Consider the following 24695-nt stretch of genomic DNA (forward strand, 5'->3'; position numbering starts at 1 on the left):
ATATGTTTATTAAAATGTACAACGGTTACAAAATAAATCAAATTAATCAGATGAAGGGCTTTGTAAGTACTCATGACAAAAAACAACATGGATCAGTGTAATGTAAAAATATAACATAAAATTGTCATGCTATTCTTTTATTTTTGCCTGCAAATGCTGTGTACATTGTGTAAGCAATTTCCCTGCCTGTCAGTATCCCTGGTTTTCAAAATAAAACATTAAATAATGTTTCATTTCTATGACACATTATTTATATGTCCCTGAAAGGGAACATGCAAACAAAAGCACACACATAGACATTGCAATTGTTCCCACTCCAAGCTGAACACAAGCACAGCCCAGCAACAGAGCTGCCTTCTGTTCACACTGCAGACAGCTCATGTTTGGGCTGCACCACTGCAGGGAATGCAGGGGGAGTGTGGCAGGATATCTCATATTATTTCTGGAATTTTTACTCCATCACCCATCTTCAACACAAAGTGTCATCACTATGTTACATTTCTAGGCTTCGTATTACAGTAATAGTGAGCATGGTTCTAAATCCTCAAGTATTAGCTGGTGCACCTGTTGATGCCTCCCCTCATAGAGCAATGGTAGCCATCTGACATTTCTTTTGTGAATGCATTATGCTGGATGCAGAGATGGAGTTAGCTAGTGGTATTCATTTAGAGGAATCCGTAAAGGATTTGGAGCTTTAGCCTGCATGCATCCCCTAACACTTCTCCAGCGACCGACTGAAAATGCAGTTTGGTCCTCCTAGCCACTCCTCCTTCTAAAAGCACACTGCATCATCCCATCCTCCCAACTCTAAGGCAAGATGGGCATTGCAAGGAAGGTCATTTAAGATTTGAGGAGATCCAGCATGATGTAAGTTAGTGTGAGAGAATCAGATTTTCTGCTCAGTTCATCTCATATTGATCATCACATCTGGAAAAAAAAGAAAAAAAGAATTAGAAGACCCAACATACCAGTATGTATGCAGCACCTATATAAACCTGCAGACCCCACACCACCCATCTTGGTAATAAGCAGCCGGAGCTGGACACAATGAACACCATCTGCATCCTTCACCCTCAAGGTTCAGAAGACCACTGAATGGACCATCATCTACCTACCACTTCACTGACTGCTCCAGGATCTTTAGAAAGGTGTGTATTTCCTATATAAGCCCACCTGTCTGTCTACGTTTAGATTTCAGAACAGCCTAAATGTATGTTTTGTCTTCATTTATAGGTTGCAAGTGGTTTTTTATAATTATACTGTTTGTTAGGAGAAAATGTATGGTTTATGATTCTTATTAATAAATACATATATTAAATAACAGCATTTTTTTTTTCATAGAAGCTCATAGCCAAAAGGGACTAAAGAGCAGATTGAATTAAAGTTTAAAGTTAACCTTGGACTGACCAACAGGGCACCTGAGGACCCCAGTGATCTTAGAGCATGTTGTATGCAAATGCAGATTTTCATCTTAGTTTCTATTTAGGTAAAGGGCTGTCCTTATGTTAAATGCTGCCGGCATCTTCATAAACTACCTGGGTGCCCTCAAAACTCAGGCTCTCTATTATGCAAATCTTGACTTAGGTCAACCTCAGACCTGCCTCTTTATGTTTTTCCTTATGGTGAGTGAAGCCACCCATTATAGCGAGGGACTAAAACAGCAGGGACCGGCTGAATATCGATCCATGTATGGGCACCTTGGTTGTCAATCTATCGATTGACTGTATAACCAGCCTGTGAGGTTTTTCCCGAACAATTAATGTCGCCAGCTATAGCTGGCAACACTAATCATTGTGTTGTGCCACGGCAGGGAAGGGTACCCTGCCAGCATAACATAATATCACTGCGGGGAGGAATTCCCCCATTACATTCACAATATCAATTTAGTACATACATTTAGTACATGGGCTTGTTCATACCACAGGTTCGCTTTATGTTGGTTATTGCAGAGTATATAGCTGCTTTAACTGGTCTTTTTGGTATATCCTATACAGGCGGTCCCCGGGTTACAAACAAGATAGGGTCTGTAGGTTTGTTCTTAAGTTAAATCTGTTTGTAAGTAAAACATTTTTTTAAGTGTAGCTCTAGCCAAAAAAAACTATTTTTAAGCTTTTTGGACAGCATAGGGAAGGGTTATCACCCCTGTGACATTTGTTTTGCTGTCTGTGCACCTCTTTAGAAGATTTCACCTCACTTTCTGCCCCAATAACAATTGGATTTTGAAAATTTTGGGTTGTGGGTTGTGGAAACATGGACTGGTGATAAAGCATCATTGGAGGTACCTTTTTCCCATAATAACTCTTGCAGCAGTGAATTTCCCTTCCTAGGGGAAAATTTCTTCTCACTTCCTGTTGTTTCTCTCCATTTGTAAGTAGGAGTCGTTTGCAAGCCGGATGTTTGTAACTGGGGAAAAGCCTGTAGTAGGATTAATTCATAAGACAAAACATATTTATTAATTTTGCTATCGCGCATTGTTATTTTTTTAAAGATCAAATATGGAATTTTCTTGAATACTTATTCATAATTATACCCCTTATGTATAACTTTTATAAAGGCTTTGAAGTATAGCATTGTGTATATGGAGGGTGTGTGCGTGCATTCGTGTGTGTTTTTTTTCTATTAGTTGAACCAGATAGACTTATGTCTTTTTAAAACCAGACTAACTATGTAACTTTAAAACAGAAAAATTAAAAAACAAAAGGGTATACTTTAACATTCTACAGTATAGGTATTCTCCTGACTGACAGGTGTAGTTCCTTTCTGGCTTCTTGGTTACTTCAACGGGTCTACAGGAGGTCTACCTGTCACAATTACTGACTTTGTTCCTATCCACTTGTAAGATTTAGGTATTTCCCCACCCTTTTTGTGTTTCAATACCTTCAATTGCATTATCAATAACCTTGATGTCCATTCTGCAGCCTCTGGGCCCTTAAAGATAATAGTCTGTGTTTTGGTGTTTACTCAACCCAAAGGAGAATGGGTCCCCCTCACAATAGCCACAGCAAGTGTGCAGACTCAAGGACCAATACCTCACTCAGAGAGTCCCAGAGAATAAATTGTCTGATGGCTTAAAGTGCTTCTAAATCTAATTGCTTTTTAAGCTTAAAGTTCCAGTTAAAACCTAACTAAGCTTACATCTCTTCCCACCCCTATTCTAAGCCTATTCTATCTACCCGGTAAAAGGTAAGATGCCTATATACTTGCCTATTCTGAAGTCGCTCAAATCTGGTCACATGATCTCTGTCCAGCGGCAGGTTTAGTGTAGAGGAGAGATCAGTGACAACGGCTGCCGAACCTGAGCGTGGACGTCACCCATAGACTTACTGTCGGACAGCCAATGTTGGTTGTTCCTCCTCTACACTAAGACGGCGCTGGGACCCGATCATGTGACTGAACCACAACGACTTAATAGGTAAGTATAGGCATCTTTCATTTTACAGGGTAGTTTTAGAATGGGGTGGGAGCAGGTTTAAGCTTAGTTAGGTTTTGATTGGAATTACACTTTAATGCATTCTTTGCATTAAGGTAAAAAACACTCCATTAATCTTTCCACCCTCCATTGCCTGATTTCTCATACCACTCTAGCACTGTCCCAGCTGCAGAATCGCTCCTTTAACTTCCTGGATTCACGGGAGACTCTGAGAGCAGTGGGAGCCATGAGTTCCTGCTGCTGTCGGTCAAACTCCTGTAAGGAGGGCCTGGGGGTGTGGCTTGCTGGCGCTGTGTGTGTCTATCGATGCACACAGCCCGGCTTGGGAGCATGCCTGCACGGGTGCCCCCTTAGCAGCTGGCTTACTAAGGGGGCAGTCAAAGAAAGAAGGAGCAGATATCGCTGGTACTGAGAAAGAGGTAAGCGACCCCACTGTGTAATATTCTTGCACAGAGCAGGTAAGCATATAACATCTTTTTTATTTTAAGACACAAAAAATAACCTTTAGTCTCACTATCACATTACCAGAAAGACTGTCTGGGAGGTTGAATAGTGCCTCCCAGGAGTCCTACTGAATGTTGTGGCCCAGGTCTTCAGAAATACCGGTACATTGCTAAAAGCAATAAGAGGCTATGTTGCATCAAGTTCCTTGGGGCTTGTATACAGAGGTGTTTGTTTTTCCAGTACAAGTTGATGGAAATGCAAAAGCAGTTCAAAGCAGCTTGGAGGTTAACAGCTACTCAGAAGGAACTCTAAAACATAAATCTCGAATTTGTTCTGAAAATACTGTTATTATCTAGCGTAAAACACTGGGAAAAAAAATCATGTTTAATTAGTGCTTTATGGAAATGAACATTGATGAAAAATTTTACAATAATTGTCTACACTCTCTTCTTCCATTCGTTCATTGTGCATACAGTGCAATCATTGTAAAACAAAACTGAGCTAATATAATCTCAGAACATCTATCAACTCATGTACATATGGATTGCTGGAATATCTGTTTTCATGGGAGATATTATGGAACTGTAATTCTGCATCTGCACTCAATAGATATATATTAATAATCTATAGAAAGAGCATGAAGCCATCACATGACATTGTATCAGCTCTGGAAAACCTGGTGGAATATTTTTGTATCTGAAATTTTTAACTGCCATTTGACTCCAGCAACCGCTTGAAATTGAAATAAAAAGTATGTGTGGAGTTGATCTGTAATTGGGGATGTCAAATGGTAATCAGTTGTTAATGAACTTGTAAGGTAATCCTCAAACATTTTAGGGGTCATTACAAGTTAACTAGCAGTAATGTATACTTTACAATAGATTTCAAGTATCATCACTCTTGTGCACATTGATATAACAACGTAATATTTATTGATACATTGTGACCATAGGTGTGTTTTAGGATGTGGACAACTTCACTTGGCATTTCATTATGTTGCTCCAGTGTAAGCTATATATACATAGCTTCTGACTGTCAACTACAGTATGAATTTGACCTTCAAAAGACACACATAGTTGGTCACAGCATTGCAATCAATATTAAATGTATGCATAATCTCCATATACAAAAATGAAAAACCACCACATGGTGACCTCTGTTTAGCATCCCTTAAGACCCCTTTTACAGGCGCTATAGTGTTAAAAATAGCGCCTGCAAACCGCCCTAAAACAGCTACTCCATTCACTCCAGTGTGAAAGCCCGAGGGCTTTTACACTGGATGGTGTGCTGGCAGGGCATCAGGAAAAGTCCTGCCAGCAGATTCTTTGGAGCGGTGAAGGAGTGGTGAACTCACCGCTCCTCCACCGCTGCTCCCCATTGAAATCAATGGGGCAGCGCTGCAATACCGCTGGCAAAGCGCAGCTCCGGCGGCGTTTTGCGGGCGGATTTAACCCCTTTTAGGCCGCTAGCGGGGGTTAAAACTGCCCCGATAGCGGCCGAATAGCCCCACTAAAACAACGTAAAGCGGTGGTAAAAATAGCGCCGCTTTACCGCTGACGGCACAGTGTAAAAGGGGTCTGAGAGAATATGCATATCATGATAAAACCCAGGAAATGCCATAATCTTATTATCAACATTTTCATTTTGCAAGGTATCTGGATGTTTAGATGTTTTCCGTTCCTATATGTGTGCCTTTAGTCTAGTCAAGGAGACACTGGTGTAAGTAACTGTCCCCATGACGTTGTTAGTTTTCTCATGACACCAGGTAGTAAAATGGCATGCCCATGAATAGAAAGATGGATGAACAATTATGCCACATTGGATCATTTGTTACAGGGTGTGACTTTAATTTCTATGACCAGATTTGATGCTGTCTTTTTCATTGTCAATTATAAATAAGACGAAGGTGGTCAAAAACTCATACTACTGTTGACAAAGGAAAAACAGGAGCTATTGTGTATTCTGTTTTTTGTTTTTTTTCCATGCCAGACATACAGTGCACCCAACACTCCCATTTTAATCTGTCATGTAGGATCCATTGTCCTTGCTTTTCTAGCCTTACTATTGTAGCATCAATGACAGATTTTTTATTAGACACCCCCTTGGGATCCCTATGTGCATGAGATCGAGTATTCAGGCTTTTAGTGAAGCAGTCATTATTTTCCTGTACACAGAATTTTAGAAATGTAAAATATTTGTTATTGAGAATTTAAATACACTTTAAAATTTTATTATACATTTAAATACATTTTGATAGATCAAAAATTCATTTTACGCCATTTAAATATGTCCACAGAAAATTCCTACTCCTAGAAATTCTATTGGTTTTAATTATTACGGATTTGTCCAAAAAGTGACTACTGGGAATCTAAGGCCTCATTTACACTTGTACGCTTTTGGTACAGTTAAATGCATATAAAGCTACACACATTGGGGTTGATTTACCATATCTGGGGCAGCTCTGCATAGAAACCGATCAGCTTCTAGGCTTTTTTTGTCAAAGCTTAACCAATTCGGCCTCGGAAGATTTTACCCTATTCCTGACCAGAGCACTTTTTGCGATTCGCCACTGCGTCGCCTTAACTGACAATTGTGCACTCGTGCGACATTGCACCCAAACAAAATTGACATCCTTTTTTTCCCACAAATATAGCTTTCTTTTGGTGGTATTTGATCACCTCTGCAATTTTTACTTTTTGTGCTATAAACAAAAAAAGAGTGTCAAATTTGAAAAAAAGCAATTTTTTTTACTTTTTACTATAATAAATATCCCCCAAAAATATATAAAAAAAAAAAATTTTTTCCTCAGTTTAGGCCGATATGTATTCTTCTACATATTTTTAGTAAAAAAAACTGCAATAAGCGTATATTGATTGGTTTGCGCAAAAGTGATAGCGTCTACAAAATAGGGGATGGTTTTATGGCATTTTTATTATTAATTTTTTTTATTAGTAATGGCGGCGATCTGCGATTTTTATCGTGACTGCAACATTATGGCGGACACATCGGACACTTTTGACACTTTTTTGGGACCATTGTTATTTATACAGCGTTCAGTGCTATAAAAATGCACTGATTACTGTGTAAATTACACTGGCAGGGAAGGGGTTAAACACAAGGGGGCGATGAAGGGGTCAAGTGTGTCATAGGGAGTGATTATAACTGTGGGGGGGGTGAGCTTCCACCCCGATGACAGGGAGCTGTGATCTCTGTCATGTCACAAGGCAGAACGGGGAATTGCCTTGTTTACATAGGCACTTCCCCGTTCTGCGGCTCTGTGTCACAATCGCGGGACACCGGCGGGCATCGAGTCCGCGGGTCCCGTGGGCGTGGTCAGACTGTACGTGGCGGCGCGCCCGCCAGCCACCAATTAAAGGGGGCGTACAGGTACGCCCATTTGCCCACTGCTGTCATTGTGCCGACGTATATCGGCGTGCAGTGGTCGGCAAGTGGTTAATTGAACAAGCTGAAGTTGGAAGCTGATTGGCTACCATGCACAGCTGCACCAGATTTAGCACTCTCAAGTTTTAGTAAACCAACCACATTGTGTATGATAAGATATTTGCTATTAAAGGCAATGGCCCCGTTATAATCTCTGCATCTTCTTCATGCGGTCCAGTGTAAGGCTAGGTTCACACCTTTGCTCCACTCTTGCTTCTTTGTGTGTTTTTGGAGAGTTTTTGCAACACATTTTTAATGCATTGTAATGCTTTTTTCATGTGTTTTCATGCTTTAAGGTTTTTTTGCTTTTGGCCAACGGCAAGCTATAAAAGTTTTTTTGCATAGTTAGTGCCAGTAGAGAAAGAATGTTTGAATGTAAAAATAAGCATACATTAGCATATGCATTAAAGTTATGTCCAGAAGAAACATATGTTTGCTTTCTTTCTGTGTGGTCGAGTAACTGTCCATATTTACATACACCTATCAGCAGGGCTTTTTTTTCTCAGAGAATAGGTGCAGGTACTCCTCCCTTAAGTGGCCCTTTGTCCCTGCCCCCTACCCACCTCCGAATACTGTCCCTTGGTTCCTCCTACCCACCTCCTAGTGCTGCCCCTTTTTACAGAATACAGAACCAAGTAAGCTAAGTGCAAGGTAATTTCTATGGAATTTGTTAATGATAACAAGAAAAGCAGTATAGATCCTCTTCAGACAGCAACAATAGATCCCCTGAAACAAAATACCCTCTTAGCAACAGTAGATCCACCCCAGCAACATAAGACCCAATCAGCTTCAATAGATCTCCCAGCAGCCAGCATCAATAGACTCTCCAGTAGCCAGCAACAGTAAATCCTTCCCAGCAACTAGCAACTATAGACTCCTTTCTCAACACTAGATCCCTCCCAGCAACAAATGACCCCTCAGCAACAACAGATCCCCCACCAGCAACAATAGATCTCCCAGCAGCCAGCATTAATAGACTCTCCAGTAGCCAGAAACAGTAGATCCTTCCCAGTCACAATTGACCCCCAGCAACTATAGATCTCCCACCAGAAACAATAGACCACCCCAGCAACCATACATCCCCATATCCCTCAGTAGCCAGCATCAATAGACCCTCCAGCACACTCCGGCACTCCTTGTCATTACATGAATTCAGTGCTGGAGGTGCCGGAAATGTGTTCCCCCGCGTTCCCGCTGATAAAATGCCCTGCCTATCGGGCAATGTCCTGCCATGCCCATGCCCATTCCATGAGATCTTAGTAAGTGTGGTCAGATGGGTCATAGAGGTAAGGTCTTGCCCTCAACAGCCAGATTAGCTCTTCTGTGTCAACCATGCTGTGGTTTTCTCTCTTCCTTGTGTGGGGGTTCACTCAAGTGTACTGCCTTTCATGAACTTCAGTCCAGCCAGTGAAGTAAGTTTCAGGGCTCTTTGCCCAAATTTATTCAAAAGTAAAGTTCAAAAACACAGAATGTTACCCTTGCAGGGGTCTTTAGCAACACAACAAATATAAATGTTCCAGCATCCTGGCTATCCAGGCTGCGTAATCACTGAGCCTTTCTCCGCACAGACTCACCACATTACCTTATTTAGCCGTGTGACAAACTGGCCAGCTTGGCTTGCAGAGGCCCCTGCCTTAATACCTCTCAGGTGATGGCCTGGTCAGATCACCTCACCTTGAGGCTGGGTTCACAACACAGCACGCTCTGGCTCACAGCTAGAGTTCGATGCATTTCCATTTACCGTTTTAGGTCCAATTTCAATTTTGGGCTGAATTTAAACCTGAAATGGACCAAAAGACACACAAGGCTCCTGTGAAATTTGTACTGGAGCCGCTGTGGAGATGTGTGAACCGGCTCCATAGAGAGCCGGTCACAATCCCCTGCTATGCAAATTGGATGCAAAATGTGGACCAAATCCAGAAGTTACCAATCTTGGAGAAAACTGTAAAACCTGGAGTCCCTCAACCTGCATAATTGAGAACCCTTGGTGACACCTAACCCTTCTAACAATGTGATAAGGCACAGCAATGTCACACTTGTTCTGTGCAGCCTGTAGAGTAGATGCTGCTAGGAGATATCTTGTTTTCATGCTAAAAAACATGTCAAAAATGCATGTAAATTCCTTTTTGATGAGCTTCCATTGGAGGTCTATGGACTTCCAAATGTACGCAGCCAAAAAGCGCATCGGTGTGAACAGGCCCCATAGAAGAGAATGGAAAAAAGCTTGTCATGCCTGCGTTGTGCTTCAGCAAACACACAACAAATCTCACAGGTGTGAACGGAGCCTGATTGATTATAATGACACAGACCACATCATGTATTTGGTGTGTAGTTTCATATTCATTTAAAAGCACAAAAAATTGAAAGAGATAGTAGGACCTAAAGTCAAATAAGAGAATACAATTGAACGCACACATTTCTGACCACACACATTTCACGCTGGTTCTGCCATTCAACTAACAGGCACACATTTGCTAGTTTTATGTAAATGCTTTGTTGCTATGGGGATAAGCAGTCTTTTTTCTTAGTGCTTAGGAAATAAAATGCTTTGGAGATTGTTCACCACAGTGATGCTGTCAGTCCTCAATTTTCTAATTAGCGAGTAAATAAAGAGACGTGTATAACATTTCTCACATGATTCATAGATGACTTGGTTTTAAATCTGCTTATTAAGAAGTATAGACAGGAGGGCAGTGTTGCTTCAGTGATTACTCCTATGCTTATAAATGCAATTAGCTTTGGTATCCTATAATGGCTTTTACCGTGTGTACTAGGGTACATGTCAGCAGAGTATAGAGTAATTCTGATTATATGAATTGCTTTATGCAATCTGTCGGCCTTTTAATGCTGGCGCTATACAGGAAATACTAGTTATGACTATAGGAAATAATGACAGTCTTGTAGAAATTGCTGACCAATGTGTTTGCCAAATGTGGGCTTCCCATTAGGGCCTCATGCACACAGGGCGATAAAGAAAACGAGCTGTAAAGCCAGTACTGACAGCAGAATAAAGCGGCCGTAAAAAACGTGCTTTTAGAAGTGTTTTGCATTAGCGTTAATGCGCGTTTAGCCGCGTTATTGCTTAGCAGCTTTTCTCTGCTCTCTTCTAATTTCCACTCCCAAATCCAATAACTACAGCTTAAAAATGTTTGACACGGTGTAACGCTGTATACAGCGCTAACACACGTTTAGCTGCATTTAGCCACGTCAGGCGATTTTACAGCTGTAACCCCGCTGCTCCAGAACGCCTTGGCCCTGGGGGTTTTTTTTTCAGCTTAAAACACCTATGCCACTTACAGCTCATTAAAGCCTATGTGTGCATGGACACATAGAATAACATGGAGAGGCTGTAAAAAAAAAAAAAAATCGCCTGATGCCCCTAAGAGCAATTGTAAAAATGTCCAGTGTGCATGAGGCCTTAGTCTGTGTATACTATATTTTGAAGCGGTGTACTGTTTGTGACAACTCCTATTCAGTATTTGAACAAGAAACAGTGTTTCATTGCTGCAAAAAGCCGCCACTCACCTAATCTGATCCTAATAGGAATGTATACATGTGAAAACTTTAGTCCATGCTGCTCCTCAGACCATGCCCCCTGACATGTTTCGCCCTGCCCTGGGTGGGATGAAGCACATCAGGGGGTGTGGTCTGAGGAGCAGCATTGACTGGTGCTTTCACATGTATACATTCCTATTAGGATCGGCTTGGGTGAGTGGCGGTTTTCTTGCTCTAATTCTCACTTCTCACTGAATGAGTCACATTTCATGCCAGCATCCCTCCAATCCTGAGCACCAACAGGACTTTACACCTAAGCTTGGAGTGGCACCACTAAGTACAAACGGACCTATTTAAGAGTGTTTCATTACACTTTATTTGCAGAGAATGTTTGGCTTTCTAATTAGAAAGCCCAGCATTATCTGCGCACATTTTTGACTGTCTCTCTGAGACTGAGAATGTATGGCTTCATATGTATTTATGGGTATTTACTCTTAGTGCATGGGGCTCTGGTGTTTACCTGTGGCTAGAGGGCACAGGTGCTCTGCTGTGATTAGACAAGGCTTTGCAGAGCACTCAGCAGTCCTACCATGTAGGACAGTATGCACCCAGGGAGGAATGCACATAACGCAGACTGTTTATGATTTGAGCATTTGTTCTCGGGCCCATACTGCCCTAAACATACAGTACATACTGTTTGCTGCATTGCCCAGTCCTGTCCAGCTGCAATAACTGTAAGACTCTCATGGAGTCTGACAGTCTGCCAGCAGTGGGGCTGAATGGTGTGCCTGTGCCCTCCAGCTCAATTCCAGAGCCTCATGCACTGGAGCTAAACATCTAGTATTCATGAGGCTTATGGCCCCTGTCACGCGGGGCGCCTCCATGAAGTGGAATCCGCTTGATCAGTAAGGGATCTCTCTGCTGATGCCTGCTGAGCAGTCGGATGACAGGTCCGTGCAAAGCGGACACAGTCCTGCTCTCCTCTATGAGGCAATTGGACAGAAACTGACCCCCTGTCCATTTACACCCGATTCGACCTGCCAGATGGATGGGAAATAGGACCACTATCTGTTTTTGGCGGACAGGATCGGATCGGAATGGCGGCGGTTGTCAGCTGACATCTGTCACTCCATAGAAGAGACTGGATGGTCCGATCAGGTCCGCCTGAAAAGCTGACAGAGGGACCTGATCGGATCGCCTGTGTGAGAGGGGCTTGACTTTTGTAAGCTAGAAACAGGGAGTGGAATGTGGCCCTCCCCTTACTGATTCAGCCATGTGCTTTGTGAAAAGAGATGAACAGGAGATTAAATCACAGGTTATATATGGTATAGTAGTAAAATGGTTGCAACAACTCCTGGCATGACAAAAAAAAAATCTCATCCTAAATTAAAAACAGACTAAATGCTATACATTCCTCTTGCTATATTCAGTGATCATTGTTATATTTCAGAGATCATGAAGAATTTAAGTGTCAATTGCTTTATGATTTTCTGATCAAAGTAATAAAGTGAAGCAGTGACAAGCAGGATGCAATCCAAACAGGCTGTAATCATTTTGCATAAATAACCTAGTTTCTCACAGCTATAACCGCTATGACTAACATACTATGCCTCTACATGAGGCATTGAAGACGTTTTTAGGGATGCCTCAATAATTTTTTAAGCCACCAGAATGTAAAGGGAAACAATCGTGCTTTCGTACAACTGATACAGCTAATATAGCACAGTATACTGTGTTGTTATTATGTGTATAATTGATAAGAATAAGTATTTAATTTAGGAAGCTTTGTATATTTGTAATCCCTGCTTTAGGACTGCAGTAGGTCTACCTGTTTTCATCAGCTGGCTACAAAAGGGTAAAAATTAAACCATTTAATCAACAAAAAAATACATATATTTTACTCTTGGCCAAACCAACATAATAATAATTTTATGGAAATGCACAAATTCCTATTAATCAAATATTTCCCTTAAGGTACCTTTTAGTGATCACACAGTGAGAATGCTCCATCCAACTGGTCTTATTTAGGGAAAAAAAAACTCTCTGGAACCTGCTATTAAATAAATGCACATCCCAGACATAGAAGCTAAACTTACCCATGCCCAGAAGGCTTTGAGAACCTCTGCTTGGGCAAGGCCAAAGCTACTCTTATGAAATTCAGGCATACATTTTACAAAAATGGCAATAATTGTAGCAATATCTTGGTCAAAGCATTACGCAAACTGCAGAGTAAGCTATAGGTTCCTCGGGTGATCTGTACCATCCGTGAGAAAGCTTTCTTACCTGAAATTGAAACATCTTTAAACTATACTACAAGTTCCTTCAAGGATATCTAGCCCCCACATGCTAAACTCCTACAGTTCCCTGATTCCGAGAACGCCATCTGATCCAAGATGGACTCACGGCTCACATTACTGTGATAACAAAAGTACAGGGGTTGGACAAAAATATGGAAACAGTACATGATTTGCAGGTGTGAAAGTGACAACATGTTTTGCGTTAAAAGTGGAAGTGATGTAGCATGGGACAGTAGATGGCATAAACTCCAAACATAAAAAAAACACTAGACACACCCAACTGGATTAAAAACGGGCGCGGCCTTGTTTATTGTTTTTCACAAATATAAACGATTAACAATTCACCATAATTCTTTTAATCAAAAAATACTTTAAAAATGTAATCAAAATCAGCTGGGTGCACTTCAAATATCCCTCTGGTGGCTGGCAAAGACTCCCCTTAGCTTCCTGCTTAAATATGGGTCCGGGGAATTTCTAGAATGTTCTGGGGGGACAAGTGACTTTAAATGACCTATCCTAGAGGACCCCCCAGAACTTCCAGAACATACCTAATTGGCTGACCTTTTTTGACCTATCACAAACCCCTTATTGAAATCAATCAATGGAGGGCTTGAAACTCCTACCACTACAATCTCTTGAGGAAAAGGGTGCCTTAAAACAGGCTATCCCCCCTTCTTTACATTCTTTTGCTTCTGCTGTGTCATGAGACACCTGGCTAACAGGTGGGTAGCCTCACTTTCGTCATTCACTGCATGAGCTGCTAGGAATACGAAGTCATGTCAGAGCTTACTGTGTTTCAAATAGGGCAAATTGTTGGTACCCGCTTAGCTGGTTCCTCTGTGACTGAAGTTGCCAATTTTTTTTGTGGTGACAAGGTACAGTATCAAAGGTTATCACGGCATATACAGTTTCCAGGAAAACGTCATCTGATAAGCATAAGCGCGGTTGGCATAGTCAAATAACCAAGACAAAAAATGTTTAGATATTTTTGTCCAACCCCTGTATATCTATTCAATGTCCTAGTTACAGATCTACTTCTCTACTAAATATAGATGTAAAATTGTTCTTCAAGATTTTGGCGACTAAGCTAGCCAAGTACATGCAATCACTGATATATCTTGACCAGGTGGGCTGTGTACCATTAAGGGAAGCCTGAGATATTACTACTTAATCACTGAATGTTGTTTAATGTGGCATGATCGAAGGCCCTCCGACTCGTGTTGCTCTCCGCCAATACAGAATAGGAATTTGACCACATTGGCCGGGATTTTATGAAAGCATTGCTCGGACACATTGGACTAGGTGACTTTATGATTTTCCATATTCTGGCCCTGTATGCTATCCGCTAGAGTCAAAGCCAACAGAACACTATTACACCATTTCCATCCATAATAAAAACTAGGAAGGGCTGCCCTTTATCACCCTTGATATTCATATTGGCCCTTGAGTTATTTCTCTCTCTCTGCAAAATCAGATCTAATCCTGATATTCAGGGTATCAAGATTGGGAAAGTGGAAAACAAAATAGCCACCTACAGTCAGGTTCATAAATATTGGGACATCGACACAATTCTAATCTTTTTGGCTCTATACACCACCACAGTGGATTTGAAATGAAACTAACAAGATGTGCTTTAACTGCAGACTTTCAGCTTTAATTTGACGGTATTTACATCCAAATCAGGTGAACGGTGTAGGAATTACAAAAGTTTGTATATGTGCCTCACACTTTTTAAGGGACCAAAAGTAATGGGACAGATTAACAATCATCCATCAAACTTTCACTTTTTAATACTTGGTTGCAAATCCTTTGCAGTCAATTACAGCCTGAAGTCTGGAACGCATAGACATTGCCAGACACTGGGTTTCATACCTGGTGATGCTCTGCCAGGCCTCAACTGCAACTGTCTTCAGTTCCTGCTTGTTCTTGGGACATTTTCCCTTCAGTTTTGTCTTCAGCAAGTAAAATGCATGCTCAATCGGATTCAGGTTAGGTGATTGACTTGGTCATTGCATAACATTCCACTTCTTTCCCTTAAAAAACTCTTTAGTTGCTTTCGCAGTATGCTTCGGGTCATTGTCCATCTGCACTGTGAAGCGCCGTCCAATGATTTCTGAAGCATTTTGCTGAATATGAGCAGATAATATTGCCCGAAACACTTCAGAATTCATCCTGCTTCTTTTGACAGCAGTCAGATCATCAATAAATACAAGAGAACCAGTTCCATTGGCAGCCATACATGCCCACGCCATGACACTACCACCACCATGCTTCACTGATGAGGTGGTATGCTTTTGGATCATGAGCAGTTCCTTTCCTTCTCCATACTCTTCTCTTTCCATCACTCTGGTACAAGTTGATCTTGGCCTCATCTGTCCATAGGATGTTGTTCCAGAACTGTGAAGGCTTTTTTAGATGTTGTTTGGCAAACTCAAATCTGGCCTTCCTGTTTTTGAGGCTCACCAATGGTTTACATCTTGTGGTGAACCCTCTGTATTCACTCTGGTGAAGTCTTCTCTTGATTGTTGACTTTGACACACATACACCTACCTCCTGGAGAGTGTTCTTGATCTGGCCAATTGTTGTGAAGGGTGTTTTCTTCACCAGGGAAAGAATTCTTCGGTCATCCACCACAGTTGTTTTCTGTGGTCTTCCGGGTCTTTTGGTGTTGCTGAGCTCACCGGTGCGTTCTTTCTTTTTAAGGATGTTCCAAACAGTTGATTTGGCCACACCTAATGTTTTTGCTATCTCTCTGATGGGTTTGTTTTGTTTTTTCAGCCTAATGATGGTGTGCTTCACTGATAGTGACAGCTCTTTGGATCTCATATTGAGAGTTGACAGCAACAGATTCCAAATGCAAATAGCACACTTGAAGTGAACTCTGGACCTTTTATCTTCTCCTTGTAAATGGGATAGTTAGGGAATAACACACACCTGGCCATGGAACAGCTGAGCAGCCAATTGTCCCATTACTTTTGGTCCCTTAAAAAGTGTGAGGCACATATACAAACTGTTGTAATTCCTACACCGTTCACCTGATTTGGATGTAAATACCCTCAAATTAAAGCTGAAAGTCTGCAGTTAAAGCACATCTTGTTCGTTTCACTTCAAATCTATTCTATTGTGGTGGTGTATAGAGCCAAAAAGATTAGAATTGTGTCAATGTCCCAATATTTATGGACCTGACTGTATATATATATATATATATATATATATATATATATATATATATATATTTAGCAGAGGCTTTAGAATAAAATGGTGGGTGTTGCAATGTTTTATGTTACGCGGTATTTGCGTATTTTGGAAAAAATACACTTTAATTAAATTTTGTGAAAACAAACACTATATAATACCTAATTTTTTGGTAACATATAAAAATTTATGTCACACCAAATAAATAGATATCTAACATATCACTTTTTAAAATTACATATGCAGTGGAACGCTGCCAAACTATACCTAAAAATCTATACCTAAAGTACCTAAAAATCTCCATAGGCGATGCTTTTAAAGCTATTATAGATTACCAGTTTAGAGTTACACAGGAGGTCTGGTGCTAGAATTATTGCTCTCGCTTTTTCTCGCAGCAGTTTCTCACATGTGTATTGCGATCACCGTTTACATATGCGTGCGGGACCTACGTGTGCATTCACATTTGTGCGGGTGGTCGGGGCGCTTACATTTTTTAAAAAATGAATTATTCATATATTTTTTAACACCGTAGCTTTATTTTTTAATCAACTTTGATGCTATCACAAGGGATGAACAACATCCCTTGTGATAGCATGGGCTGTGACTGCATATCATGGGCTGTGGCAGCTGCAGGCACCTTCCCGGTATAACTACTGAAACTCTAGGATGTCATATAATGTCCTACGGATGGCAAATGGTTAAAAAAGGTACTAGGTTTGCTTAATCCCCCATTCCTCCTCAGCACATACTTACTTTTTGTTTGCTCCGCTGCCTACAAAGTGCAAGTGCAGTTAGCTAGTCTGCCACTTGGTGGCTCTATCACAAAATAATATTACTATAGGGCAGGGATATGCAATTAGTGGACCTCCAGCTGTTGCAGAACTACAAGTCCCATGAGGCATAGCAAGACTCTGAGAGCAACAAGCATGACACCCAGAGGCAGAGTCATGATAGGACTTGTAGTTTTGCAACAGCCGGTAGGTCTGCTAATTGCATATCCCTGCTATAGGGAATCATGTACTGTAAGTGGATGTTGGGTCCCCTTTTGGAGCAAGTCTTCCTGTAGTGATGTATTGGGTGGAGCTAGTGCCCATATATATGCCATGATGGGAGTGGCTTGAGTTGAGATGGGGCATAGGAACCAAACACCCCAGAGATATGTACATGTAGTCAGCTACTGCTAGGGCCCTGTTCAGGGCTGAAGTCCCAGGAGAAGTGTACAGTATTCAGTAGGTGCAGCTGCAGCAGTCCTGTCTCTGATACGCCATGCAGGGAGCTGGATGCATAGAGTCTAATGGGTCAGGTCAGAGCCCTCTAAGTGAGTACTAATGACCCTGGGAGGAGAGTGACAACTGGGAGCGTACCCTGCTTGTTATAGCTATGCAGTGGAACATAGAAAGAGAGACTGGTATAATACAGAAGACACCTTGTTAACCTTGGCTGACAGAGCAGAATGCTTCATCTTGGTTTGAATCTTGGTTTGAATAGAGCAGAATGCTACAGATATAGCGTACAGGGAGATGGGTCCCAACACATTCCTTTCTTATGAATATAAAGGCTAATGGTCGGAGATGTTGTGGGAAGGCCTATGGCAAGGAGTTGGGCACAAGATGGCGGAGTCTTTTAACTAATAGCAGTGGGTTGTTTTTATATACGAGAGAGGATGGGAACTGGTCTAGTTTGGCGCCAACACACATACATTCATGGTCCCCCTTACATGCTACTCTATTCAACAGTGGGAGCCAAAGCAATTACCGAAAACTTCCAGTTATGAAGGAGCATATCACTCACTCCATTTGACAGTGCAGGACCAAAACGAAAGGAAGTTAAGGATGTGCTGCTTGGGCAAAGCACAGGTTCACTTTAAGATATCAGACAGGCAAACTGTCATTGCCCTAACCTTTCTCTACCACATCACTGTAATCTGAAAATTGAACTCAGCTTCAGTTTTCTATGAACAGTACATAGGAAACAGTCATATATTCAGCAACATGGCTGCCATACTGTAAATACCAAGCTGGCTTGTAGTAAAATAAATGTATTAGTACAGTATTTGCAGGTTGTACATGATTTACTGTGGGCTGATAGGGGATTAGGAGGTAGATGACAGCGTAGTCTACATGAGCAGATTGCAAAGTAGGTCAGATCTGCCCTGCAGTTTGCTCATCCTTATTATTACTACCGCTTTAAAAAGATGGACATCACATCCATCCATCATCCATCTTATCCAGTTTGCTCTTTCCTATTAATACTACCTCTTTAAAAAAGATGCACATCACATCCATAATGACTTTTTTCTTTTACGCATACCAATACAGCTGGCCAAACACTTAGTGACCTCATCCTTTGGAAAGATTCAGAAGGAATATGTATTCAAATAACTATGCACATCCATTAAAAATCAGCTGATCTCTGTTTTACAGGTTACAGTGTGATACAGCACTGCGCCGGGTTATCTTTATTTATGCTACAGTCAGTAGAAGCCTGAGCTACATTTTGCATCTTTCTGATGCTTTACATATGTGTTTTCTGATGTGATGGTTAATGTGCATTCCAACGTAGATTGGTATATGTTCATACATATTATAAGAGAATACTTATGTTTGTGAGACTCATGCCTCCCAAAGAATATAAAGTGAAAAATGTTTTGACATACAAGTTTATGTGTCATACAATATAAGTAACGAAAACTGTCACACACAATATAAAAATGTACGCATTTATAAACCCAATGTCCATTGTGTGTCTATAAAGTGGTGATAGCAAAATAAGGTTAATCTTCTCAGAATTCCAAACTATGCTCCTCGAAATTGCACCACATGGAACTTAACTCCCAGATTATATGGCTTCTTGACTATAGGTAGGGTAATATTTAGTATATTAGGTTATTTAGGATATTTTGAGCGTTACCTGGTATTCTAAAATATTTTACAGAGGATATTTAACACGGTTTTTGCTAGACAAGTCCAGCATTTAATGCATTTTCATTGGGGAAAACCCTAATTCAATTTTCCAAGAAAAGAGTTTATGGTTTTAAGATTGATGGAAGAAGTAAAGTGAAGAGAATAGGTGGGTTCCTATGGCATCTATGTTCAAAATCCATTAAAGTTAATGTGACAATAAACATATCCTTATTCTCCAAATATAATTCATACATATACATGACTTAATGGCCCTGTGAAATATTTTTCATGGAATAGTTTCTTCTTGTGTTTTTCTGCCTTACTGTAATGTCTTCCGTAAGCTCCTAAACATCCTTTCTTTCCTCCTGATTTCCTTTGTTTGGAACGAGCAGTGCATGTTAGTTGCGGTCATATGCACTGCTTTATGGACACTACAAATCCCATAGTTAATAGTCCTTAGTCCAACTCAAGAGGAATCAAGAGATAGTGGCTACAATCGTACATACCGGGAGGCCATTGGGACCATGGGAAATGAACATAGCCACCCTCAAAGTCGGATCACACCAGCAAAAAAAAAAAAGGAATTTGGAGATCTGGAGGAGGCTTAGAATAATAGAATGTACATTTTTGAGTTAAGAATATAATACTAGAATAGATTTTTTTTTGTTTACTTTTTAACCAGAGTTTAGTGTCACCTTACGTTGATTTTCTTTTCTTTCTTTTTTTTTTTACTGCCTATTTATTTTATGCCTATTCTTGGGTCGGCCAGGCCTGGCTTGCTTCTGCTTTAGTGTCATGTGACACAGGAGTTGATTTTACTAAAGACAAATAGGCTGTGCACCTTGTAAGTGCAGTTGTTCCAGAGCCTAATAAATGAGGAGAAGCTCTGCTAACTTCCATTATCCTATCGGGTGCCAGGAAAAATGCTGTTTTTCTTTTCTGTTTTTTTTTTTTTTTTTTTTTTTTCCTTGCATGTGATTGGGTATTCTTTGTAAAGTGAAGCTTTACCACATTTACTAAGCTCTGGAGCAACTGCACTTGCAAAGTGCCCCGTCTTTTTGCCTTTAGTAAACTAACCCCACAGTTTTCTGTTATTTGTATGCCTATTCTTGGGTTAGCCAGGCCTGGTTTGCTTCTGCTTTAGTGTGATGTGGCACAGTTATCAAACTAGATTTTAATATCAATATCACTGTGTCACCTTAGTCTTTATATTTCAAAAGTGTTGGTTCATTTACCGACTGGCAGTTGTTTGTGGATAGATAAATAATAAATGAACCATTACAAGGAGAAGGAAGAATGACACACAATGAGTTTTATCAGCTGAGCTTTTGAACTTCCACTCCATCTCCCACATTGTCTATTTCTTTGTGCCTTTTCAGTGACTCTTTTTACTTAAAGATTCATTGGAACTTAATATCATTAAGAGAAGTGTAGCCTTTAGCTGAAATAGAAGCCATCTAGCAGATGTCTGATTCGAGTGAGTATGAATTACACGATTATTTGAAATATCAGGTTATTTATTTACATAACCAATTTAATTCTATCGTTTTCACAAGATTTAGGGTCGAGTAATTGTAACAGCCAGGGTGTTTACTACAGGGATGTGATGAATGGACTACATTTTTCATAAGTACTAACTAATAAATCACCAGAAGTAAATCAAATAAAGCACTAAGGGCTACGTCTATACTATGATAACAGCATTAACCTACCGAATAAGCAAATGGAAAACATGAGCTCAGCTGTTAGTAGATTGGGAAGACCAACATTTTATACAATCCTAAAAGCAGTCTGCGCTGACAGAAGCATTTTTTTTTTTGACTGAGCAGATGGTTCAGGACAAGCTCAGGTTATGATGCATTAGCTTTTCCTGTGAATGGCTAGCTCTAAATTTAGTGTTCAAGCAATCTGCCAACCACATATTATTTCCCACGAAACGAAAAAAAAAAAAAAACTGCTTCTAAAAGCAAAGTTATAATGCTTCCTATTCCTACTAAAGCAGAGATACACTGGCATCCAACACTAGTGGGAGATTTGGATGCTGAAGCTTCTTCAGCCAGTGGAGCCTAGCAGTGGTGGGAATAGCACTTTAAAGCGGGGTTCCACCCAAATTTTGAACAATATCTGTATGTATTCTCTTCCTTGCCTAGATGCTGACATGCCGTTTAAAAAAATTTAAATCGCCGTAATTACCTTTTATTTTTCTATTCTTCTTTGCACTTCCTGGTTCTCCTCCCGTGGGAGTAGGCGTGTTTCTAGCCTCTCCCAGACTCCTGGGAGCTAGTCTCAGGCTTCCCAGGATGCCACTGAGCATGTGCGGGAATGAGCGGTGAATGCTGGGAGCACAGCATTCACCACATCCAGGAAATAAATGGTTGTGGGCTTCAAATGCCCACAATGAAGATGGAAACCGCCTGCAGTGAATAATATAAGTTATTCTTTCCGACGAAATCTGACACAGGCTGACATATTACACACAATATGTGAGTATGTAATGCTGAGAAGAAAAGTTTGTGAATGAACTCAAAAAAAAAAAAACAATAGATAGGTGGACCCCCGCTTTAATGCCGGTTCGAATTTCGTAAATATTTTCTTTCGAAAATCGTATGAAAGAATTTTCATATGAATTTCGCACCAACAGCCAATTTTCGTGCGTAAACCAAATTTGAGGAATCGGACATGTTGGACATTTTTAGAAAAACAAACGATTTTCTAATCAATGATGGGAGAATCGTGCGAGAATTGTAATAAGAAAAGAAAATTTACAGAGAGAAAAGAAGATTCCCGGCCAAGAAAATTCTTTTCTGTAGCAACATGCAGTGAAATTGAAGGCTTGGTTGGCCAAATTTCGAAAATCAATGGTGGTATCATCGGATCACAAAAAAAAGAACTTTCTGATTTTGAAAAGAAAATTTGTTTGAAATTCGACCGTGTATGGCCTGCTTAACTCTTTTAAAAGCTGGCAGTTTTTTTTTTTTTTTTTTATTTAGCAACAGGCTTGCTTTAAAATATACATAAAGTTTCAAATTTGTCAAATGCATGGCCATTATAACTGTAACTGGCTGGATTATAGTAGGATAAATGTGACACAGATCCTTTGTCCATTTGAAAATGTATTTGCTTCTAGTGAGATGGGATAAAAGTAACCTAAACACATCCATAATGCATAAAGCAGTAAAATGCCATTAGGCTTTTCTTCTTCACTTGCAGATGGCTTTGTAAAGATTCCTGAATTCGATCAGGAAATTAAAACAGTAATTAAAGGGGCGTTTATTTGTTTTATGATAAAGTAATCAGAATTTACTTTGTAATCCTGTTTATAAAAAACAGTAATTGATTTTTTTTAATTAAAATAAAATTGGAAACTGTGCTCAAAAGAGGTGTGGTATGTGAGCCAATGGTAAATATAGATTTAAAAAGATTAATTTAGGTTACTTCCAGAATAAAGTACTGTTATTATGTGAAGGAAACAAAGATAACATTAGGGGGATTTACTAAAACTGGAGCACACAGAATCTGGTGCAGTTGTTCATAGTAACCAATTAGCTTCTAACTTCAGCTTGTTTAATTAAAGAGGAACTGCAGTCTGCTCACATAATTTGTAATAAAAACATCTTTGCCATTCTGACGCTTCTCTCCAATCACTTTGCATATTATTTTATATATACTGTGATTCTGTACTTGCCAAATATGCTGCAGAACTCTCCCTCCACTAAGTCTGGCTGCAACCATTTTAACTGTGGGCAGCTGAAGCTGCTGCCTGTTCACTTCCTGGATTTACACAGACACACAGAGGCACACCTCCAGCTCTGCAGCTCTAATTGGCCCTCTTATGACTTATCCCCCTCCCTTCCTGGCAAACTCTCACGAGAGTGAGAGAGTGAGCTGTGCATGATGTCATAAGCCTAGGCTTTTTATCAGATAAGAACCAGGAAGTGGGCTGTAAGGTATTTACTGGTATTTACTATCCAAAACAACAAGGGCAGAGGATTTAATAGATGGAAAGATGAAAAAATAACTAAAGTTCCGCTTTAAGCTTTAACTATAAAATCTAGAAGCTGGTTTTTATGCAGAGTCGCACCAGATTTTCTGTGCTCCAGTTTTACAGTTTTAGTAAATCTCCCCCAATGCGTTCACTATTGGCTCGAAATATGCTTATATTCTTATGTTTATTTTAATCCCCCATTTAAGATATTTTTGTTTCTGTCAAAGAAGGAAAAACTCACGTGGTAAACTTTTTCTCAACTCTAGTTTATTTTTTTATTTTTTTAGTACTAGACTGTTAAATCAGTATTTAAATGCCCCTTGTTGTTCTAACCATAAAATAAACATAACTAAATGGAACTGCGTCGCTGTTCTGGACATTTCTACCCAAAACCACCCTATAACCCATTACACCTATGGTTTGGCCAGTCTCCAGGTGCAACTGATAGATGGTAATAATCCTTACCTGTCTTGTAATTTAATTTTGTAGCAAGCTAATATATACCGTTATGTAGATGGACCCAAAAGTTAATACAATTCCTTGAATAAAATATTTTTGAGGTTCCCTACCAAAAATATTAATCAGGCCTAAAAATAAATTTAAATACATTTCAGATATTTAAAAAAATAGGTTGCATCACACCGGTAAGCTTAAAAATCCTCGGTAGTTGAGCAGTCTCTGACCTAATGCTTTCTTTAATGGTCTCCTATAATTTGGGAAAGGTTGCCCTTACTAGAGCTCAAGTATTAATTGTCACACTATAACGAATATATCTAAATAGCTTTCCATTTCTGCTCCTGAAAATTGCTAGCTTATGGTTTCTGTGTGGGAAAGTATGTGTGAAAAGATAAATACATAACACTCAAAAAAGAAATGGTAACATATACTGTATATTAGAACTATTAGATCTACCATAGAAAATGCTAATAGCAGAAATAAATTATTTTTTAAAGGAAACCTGCAGTGTGGTATGAAAGCTTGCCGAGCTCGCCTACTGGGTACTTTAGCTCTCTGACACTCATGCTGTTACAATAATGGCTTTGGTATTTTATACATTATAAAATCACAACTAGTATGTATATCAGGAGTTCTGATGTATTTATGACTTTACCTGCATGCTTGTTCCAGGTCGGTGTCTCAAAGTACTGAAGCCAGATAGAGCCAGGTAACTAGCATTATCTGAAAGAGTTCAGCAATGGCAGTCTTTGTATTTGCCTTAATACAGGTTTCCCTATTAACACTTTACTGCTGTCAAACAAAGCCATTTTCTACGTACTTCTGTGGTCAAAATACTCCCTTAAAGTGACCCTGTTACTTTACCAAATGTGAGAGGAAAGGAATATCTGTAAAAGATGAATGTACATACTTAGTGTACTTTCCTTGCTGTCTGCACTGCTGAATGCCTCTCCAATGCTGGAAAAAGGTCCCCCAAAGTCCACAAGGAAATGCAGATATCCAGGACCGTTGACCTCTTGAGTCCCCCGCATCTTTAACTAGTTTCCCCT

The 24695-nt window shown here is 40.1% G+C and overlaps 1 protein-coding gene across 1 annotated transcript in view; it reads left to right on the forward strand.

Annotated features, from left to right (window-relative positions):
- Positions 1 to 590: 590 nt before the first annotated feature.
- Positions 591 to 24695, forward strand: part of MANEAL (mannosidase endo-alpha like) — a 61521-nt gene continuing 37416 nt past the window's right edge. Inside the window, exon 1 of the mRNA XM_073615506.1 lies at positions 591 to 1148. The gene's annotated coding sequence lies outside the window, so the exon portion shown is untranslated. The remainder of the gene's footprint in view (positions 1149 to 24695) is intronic.

The sequence above is a fragment of the Aquarana catesbeiana genome, linkage group LG02 (genome assembly GCF_042186555.1).
Source record: "Aquarana catesbeiana isolate 2022-GZ linkage group LG02, ASM4218655v1, whole genome shotgun sequence".
NCBI classification, from domain to species: domain Eukaryota; kingdom Metazoa; phylum Chordata; class Amphibia; order Anura; family Ranidae; genus Aquarana; species Aquarana catesbeiana.